The sequence below is a fragment of the Benincasa hispida genome, chromosome 4 (genome assembly GCF_027475165.1).
Source record: "Benincasa hispida cultivar pf3 chromosome 4, pf3_genome.v1.1, whole genome shotgun sequence".
NCBI lineage: Eukaryota > Viridiplantae > Streptophyta > Magnoliopsida > Cucurbitales > Cucurbitaceae > Benincasa > Benincasa hispida.
In genome coordinates, this window is record NC_143481.1 from 7,974,048 (window position 1) to 7,982,317 (window position 8,270).

The window sequence follows — 8,270 nt, forward strand, 5'->3', positions numbered from 1 at the left end:
GTACTGTCTCCTAAATAAGTCAATATATGGTCTAAAACAATCCCCTAGATGTTGATACAGAAGGTTTAATGACTACATAGAGAGTATAGGATTTCAAAGAAGTTCCTATGATATTTGTTCTTACATTAAATCTACTACATATATAGACAAAGTCTACTTATTACTCTATGTTGATGATATGTTACTAATAGGAAAATCTAAGGAGGATTTAACTTCTATCAAAAATCTCCTAAAGAAAGAATTTGACATGAAAGACTTGGGTCAGTCTAGAAAGATCATTGGAATATAAATTCAAAGGAACAGAATTTCCTCAACCCTAACCATAAGTCAACTAAGCTACTATGAAAAGGTAATAAATAGATTCAATATGACAAATGCAAAACCAGTCACCATACCTATTGCTACACACTTTAAACTTTCCTCTGAGAATCACCAAAAGAAACAAACATAGAACATTTGACTCAAATGCAATCAATTCCATATAATCAAGCTATAGGGAGTCTAATGTACTTAATGATATCTAATAGACTAGACTTATCATACAGCACTAGTTTAGTCAGTAGATACATGTCTAACCCTGGAAAACGATATTGGGAAGCAACAAAATGGATTTTAAGATATCTAATTTGGTCTAAACAGTCGAAATTAACATATCAAAGTACTAATGAATCAAATTTAGAGCTATATGGATATGTTGATTCAGATTTTGCGGGTGACCAAGACAAAAGGAGATCTCTAACAGGTTATCTATTCTTATTTGGTCCTAACTTGTTGTGTTGGAAAGCAAATTTACAGTCAATCACAACATTGTCAACCACAAAAGTAGAGTACATGGCTTTATCAGAAGCAACAAAGGAAGCACTGTGGTGAAAAGGATTGATGAAAGACTTTCGTATTAATCAAACAGTAGTAAAACTCTATTGTGATAGCCAAAGTGCCATTCACCTTTCCAAAAACCCTCAGTATCATTCAAGGACCAAACATATAGATATCAAGTATCACTTTGTCAGAGACAGAATAGAGAAAGGAGAAGTCGAGGTGCTAAAAGTTCATACCACCGAGAACGTAGCCGACATGCTTACTAAACCTATGAGTAAACTCAAGCTTCCTAATTGTCTTGGTTAGATTGGGTTTCTGCTTCCTGAAAAAGGGTGAAGACATGTTAAATCCAGAAGGAAAAGAGGTTGCATGTTGAGCTTAAGGTGGGGATTTGAAGATTATAAGCTCATACATTCAACTTCAAGAAGCTATTTTACATTTCTTTAATCTTTATAGTTAGTTATTGTAACTACTTGTATCAGAATTTAGTATAAATACTCATCATTTACAAATTTTAGATACAACAACATACATAGCTTCAAGAAGAACTTGAAAGATATGTAAAAGAAAAAGAGTATATGACTTAGCTTCAATAAAACTCTCTCCTTCCCGTGGACGTAAGCTTTAATAGTCGAACCACGTACATCTCTGAGCATTTCTTCCCTTTCTTCTCATCATCTACAAGATTACACGACCGTTTACCATTTTCTTCATATCGTCTAGTAGTTCGACTGATCGTTTACCTTTTCTTTCTGCAATCGTCTACACGATTGCATGTTCGTTTACCTTTTCCTTCTGCCATCGTCTACCCGCTTGCAAGACTCCTCCATTGTATACTCAAAGCAGTCGTACAGATCAAACAAGAAAGCATTAGGGTTAGAAGAAAGTAAAAGAATACAGAAGGCAGAGAACGAGAGAATCAGAGAGCAAAAGAGAGAAAGAAAAATTGTTTTTGCATTAAACACCCATCAGAAAGAAAGTCATTCTTTCAATTTTTCCATCAAACAAAAAGCAGTGGGATAGACCGCGTGTAAGACATCAGCTAGAAAATCATGGGCTCATAATTGCCAAGTTTTCTACAAACCAAAGTTTTTGAGGCAAAAGAACTGGGCTCTCAGTTTGTATTAGAAAAAGACCTTACATTATTTCATCATTTGGGCTAAAAGTTTCATTAGTTCACAAAACCAGGCCCAACAATAACTATAATAAGCAACAATTTTGAAATATTAGTACGTGTATAATGTAAATTAAAAATAACTTAAGAACTTATATCTACTTACCCTGTCTTATATGGAATGAGGACTAATTGGTCTAAATTAGCCAATTCAAGTTTATTGGCTAAATTTCTGGATCAGATATCTTGAGACTTCACGTGTGGCGATATTCTTGCTTGTTCAATTACAAAAAACTTCTTCGTAATATCACAACCACATTCATCCCAAAGATACCTAAACAAAGTAAAAGTTATTATTTATAAACATGAAACAAAGTATACATGAGTGAATCTAGATGAGTAATACTTACGCAATGTACGTCAAAATACACATGTAGCCTATTTCAACCATATTGCAATATTGGATTAGATCATCGCGGCCTAAATAAATAAATTTGTATCTTCCAAATATATGCTTGTCCAAAGTGATACGGATCATGTCTACATCGTTCATGTTATACATGGCATGTTCGTTCAATAGTTTGATAGTACCATTGGCGTTAGTATATTTGGAGGACTGGTTGAAGCTCTTAATTGGTGAATGGTCCTACCATAACCAAAGTTACAAAAATTCAAAGTTGGAAAAATAATAAATAACCAAACTCATATACTGAAAAAGAGACATACTTTTTTATCGTCAACCATAACTACAAGTTCACGAGGCCATTTTACGAAGTTGCCCATTACTTGCTTTAAGAACTCTATTTTACCCTTCACAGGAATTGGTATAGGCAAATCTTCTCCAATGAAAATGTCAATCAGAACTTTAACAATTAAGCATCACACGTCATCATCAAATGTTGTGGCTATTGCAACAATATTATCTATAGTTCCTACAGCCAAGTGGCATGGTGTCCCCCCCTAACAAATTTAAAAGAACTTATATCATGCATGGTTAAGCACGTACAATATGATTAAAATTTAAAAGTCACAACAAATAAATTACCTCCAAATCTTCTTTAGACATCTTCTCAGTATCTTTTTCTTCAGATGCACTTAGTGCAACACTTCCAACAGATGATTTGGACTGATGAGATTGTCTGCTGTGAGTTCTTTCTCTTGACACTTTACAATGTCGAACATTTTTTTTACTAGAGCCTCCTTCAATTTCTTGACACATAGAGGACTTTGGTTTTACTAATTTGAAATATTGAGAATGGGAAACAAAATCATCCATTCCTCTAACACGTCCCCAATGTTCTTCTGTACTTAATGCTTCAGTGAGAACATCTTCACCTTCATGAACTTCAGCCAATTTATCCTGTAAAACATATTACAATTTTCACACAATATCTATATCATCACAAGTTTCACACATTATATATACGCCATCTTAAACTTTGCATAACATATACTTACAATCCGATTGGCACATTCTCGAGTAACTTCATCAAAGTATTCATTATTCTTTCCTTTTCTTGCTTCTTTCCATAATGTCGCCCGATAAGAAGGGTCATTTGATAGTTCTACATGAACATACATATTTAATTAGCATAAACATATTAGAATAAAAGATTTAATTTAAGTCGAATAACTCACTAATTCTTGGGCAAGATTTGCATAGCCCTTCCGAGATGTATCAACATATTAGAATAAAAGTTTTTTATGTTTTACTCACACAAAAAACATATATCATAATATTTAAATACATATCACCATAGTAAATGACATACCATGTTTAATACATTATTTATCAACCCATCTACCCTCACAATCATGTCTAATGTATGTTCATGTTGTATCATCAATCTCAGTAGATGTATCAACATTGGATATTCTTTGCATACCTCCATAACCACACTCTTGTAGCATATCTCCTATTTCATCTTCATAAAAATCATCCTCAATTGTTCGTTGTGGAGATGTTAAAACAATTGACCAACCCGAATTTGCAGGGTCTTTTACATAGAACACTTGTTTTGCTTGAGAGGCTAAAATAAATGGGTCTGATTTATGTCCAATACGATTGAGGTCCACAATAGTAAACCTAAACTCGTCTGTTTTGACTCCAGTTCTATTCTCAACCCAATTACATTTGAATAAAATAAATGATAATCCATGATAGTCAAGCTCCCATATTTCTTGTATTACACCATAAAAGGTCATATCTGACATGACGGGCCTCTTATCTTTAGTACTAGAGACTTGCATTGTGGTAGCCATTACACTAACTCTACTATTTTGAACCCTTCTAACATCATCGCGATTCTTTGTGTGATAGTAGTAACCATTGACCACATAACCAGAATATTTTGCCACAATTGGACAAGATCCATTAGCTATCCATCTCAAAGAAGGCGATATGGAATTTTTGGGTACTTTGAGAGCTAGTGCAACCTACGATATATTTCATAATATTTTAGTAGTTAACATTTAATTATACATCAAATAGTAGGTCTCTAGAGATTACCCGTGTGGACAACCACCGACTGAATGTATGATTATGCTTTTCTTGAAGCCACTTTCTACTTTTATTTTTACCAGAATTGAGCTTAGACAAAATATCCATATATTGCCTATTATAAATGACAAAGTTAGTAGATTATTGAATAATCAAGTAAGGAAGCACATCATTTACATTTTGAATGACATAAAGATGAGCTTGATCCAACTCATCCTTACTCGATCTGATAAAAGAAGTAGCTGACAATGCTCTATCAATATTGAATTCGCTTTCTTTGTTGTTGAGTTTAGCCCAATAGAATTAACACCAGATACGAATTCAGAACAAAACTCTGTAGTCTCTTCAACAATATAACTTTCTCCAACACATCCTTCTAGTCAATTTCTATTTCGTACATAAGTTTTCAACACTTTCATGTATCGTTCAAAAGGATACATCTACCTCAAATAAACAGGTCCACAAAACTCAACTTCTCTTACGAGATGCACTACAAGGTGTACCATTATTGTGAAGAATGATGGAGGAAAATACTTCTCTAAGAGGCATAGAGTGACAACGATATCCTCTTACATACCCTTTAACTGAGATGAATCGATCGCCTTGCAACATATAGCATTAAAGAAGAAGCATAGGCGAGTAATTGCAAGTCTTACATGTTTGGGTAAAATATCAAGAATGGCTATCGATAATAATTGTTGCATAAGAACGTGATGGTCATGCGACTTAAGTCCGTAAAGTTTCAAATCTGTGAGCGACACTAAACTTTGAATGTTCGATGAATAGCCTTCAGGTACTTTAATTTCTAATAGTACCTTACAAAAGCTCAATTTCTCAGCTTGTGTTAATGTATAACATGCGGGAGGTAAAAAGACTTTTTTCTCTCCTACTTGAAGGGCTAACTCTGATCAAATGTTCAATTCCATCAAATCTAATCGAGTCTTTATTCCATCCTTCATTTTACCAGGAATATCAAGCAATGTACCAATAAGATTTGCACATACATTCTTTTCAATGTACATCACATCTAAACAATGTCGCACGTCAAGATACTTCCAGTATTCTAACTCGAAAAGAATAGATTTTTTCTTTCAATAAGTTGAAGTGCTATGTCCATTGTTCTTTTCTTTGATACTTTTCTTACCAAATGAATATTGATACTTAATAGTTTCTACAAGAATTTCTTCCCCACTCAATGGTTCTAGACCAAATTCTAATTCTTGTGCGCCATTAAAAGCTTTCTTTTGTTTCTTATATGGATGATGGCGGGGTAGAAACTTGCGATGCCTGAAATATGCCATCCTTTTCCCTTTTGGTAAATAAGTGGATGAAATATTCTCTCCACAAATTGGACATGCATGATATCCTTTAACCGTACAACCACACAAGTTACTATACGCAGAAAAATCATTAATGGTCCATAATAAAATGGCTTTAAGCATGAAATGTTGTTCTTCATATGCATCGTAACATTCTACCCCATCTTTCCAAAGTTTTTTCAAGTCATCTACTAACGTAGCTAAATAAACATCTATGTCATTTCCCAGTTGTTTAGGACCAGAAATTAGTGCAGTCAACATAAAAAATTTTCGCTTCATGCACAACCATGGAGGTAGATTGTACGTCACTAACATCATTGGCCAACAACTATATCTACTACTAAGATCTCCATGTGGATTTACCCCATTTGTCGAAAGAGCAAGACGAAGATTTCTAGGTTCTGACCCAAACTCTGGCCATAAATTGTCTATTTTTTCCACGATAGGGCATCTTTCGGATGTTTTAATAAACCACCTGTTTCGTTTTTTTTTCAGCATACCATGTCAATAAACTTGTTGGTTCTTTACTTCGAAACATTCTTTTAAATCTTAGAACTGGGGGGAAATACCACATGACTTTTGCTAGGATATTCTTAGCCCTTTCGTTTAAATTTTTTTGAAGCTTCCATCTTGATGTACCACAAATGGGGCATACATTTACATTAGAGAGTTCTTTTCTAAACAAGCAACAATCATTTCTACATGCATGAATCTTCTCATACTTCATTCCAAGAGTACTCAACATCTTTTTTGCTTCATAAGTAGAAGTTGGAATTTCATTAGGACTAGGTAATATGTCATGAATTAATTCCAACAACTCAGTGAAACTCTTATCGCTCCATCCAAATTTAGCTTTTAAATTATATAACTTTACCAATGTAGATATATTGGAAAAAGTTTTACAATTTTGGTATAATAGTTTCTTCGCATCATCTAATAATTCTTCAAAATTTTTGGATTTTTCACTAAAATAGTTATTGTATGCAGCCTCAAACATTCCAATTGTGTTATCAACATCAACATCATCCTCATAAACTTTGTCTCTTTCACTAGTAGACACATTTTCACTATTTCTCTTACTCAGTAATGATTCACTATGAAAATCCATATCTGATAACTTTGATCTATACCATTAAAAATGAGTGGTCTCTTATTTTGTTCACATCTAGAGTCTTTGCATTCACACACTTCAAATATGGACAACTCATGACATTCGGTATATTTGAATGTTGTAGACCATTTTTAATAAACATCTCGACCCCTAAACCATACTCAGCTGACATTCTATTCATTTTCATCCATGACTTATCCATGATTGTAAAATATGCAACTTAATCTACAAAAAAAAAAAAAAAAAAAAAAACAATAACAAGGGAAAATTTAAAAGCATATATGATTGTATGCAACATCAACAAATTTAGAACAAATAGTCTTTTAAGATAAGTATCTTATAAATATTACCTTGTACTTGTTATTAATGTTGTTATGAAGTCCTTTTTGTGTTGGATGCACCTTCTCCACTTATCAACCTTCTTAAAACATGTCCAATGCAATCTTCCTATCTTCCTTCCAAATCCCCAAGAATCAAAATTTAGCCTTACACGTCAAACTTGAACCTAACAAATGAAAAACTTCACTCAAAATCAAGTATTGAATCCAAACAAATATCATAATAAACCGTGTCCTTATACCATGTTTTGTATGAGTCAATATCAAGGACTCAGTTCCTATCAATGAAAAGAAAAGCCAAAAAACAAAAACTCAGCAAAGTTCAAAATTCCATCAATCCAAACAAATATCACAACAAACCGTGTCCTTAGATTTAGACTCTTTCTATAAATATTTCAAGAAAAGCTAACAATGAATAAAATACCTAACATATGGAAACATATCACAAATCTAACATGTAGTTCTATGGAGCAATAACAAAATCTAAACATCCAACAATCAATCAATAGATCCGGATTTACACATAATAAAATTTAGGATTTACACATCTAAACATTTGTTCTTCTCCGAGCGATGTTCTTCAAGATCTATAGTATTTGGAAAAAGAGATTTCTCTAATACAAAATTAAATTTTGCCTCTTTCTTCTTTGAAAACAACAACACAATAACAAAAGTATGAGTACAATCTTAAATCATACAACATTTCAGTTTTAGGTTCTGAAAGTTACTATTTTACTGCATGGGATATGCACAGTATGAAACAAAGCATGAGATAGAACTTCTTCAAGTAACTTCATCAACGTTCTTATCCAACAATGTTTACATCCATCAACTTTAAGGCTTATATCACACAATAATTGTAGTAAACGTTCCAAAAGCTTATTGAAAAAATTGTGAAATCCTGTTTTCTTGGTTAGGTGAATCCACAAAAGTTTAGCAAAAGGTTTAAGCATTATGCACGAAAATTTAATAGAAAAATTGGCTACATCTCCACCTTCCAAGTTATTTACATAAATTATGTGAAGAAACTCGAGCGCTGCATCAATTGTAGAAATCCAAGCATCTAAAT

General features: G+C 33.1%; 1 pseudogene; it reads right to left on the reverse strand.

The window, feature by feature from the left end:
- Window positions 1-2,170: 2,170 nt before the first annotated feature.
- On the reverse strand, window positions 2,171-6,860 carry LOC150036446 (uncharacterized; annotated as a pseudogene).
- Between the last annotated feature and the right edge of the window lie 1,410 nt (window positions 6,861-8,270).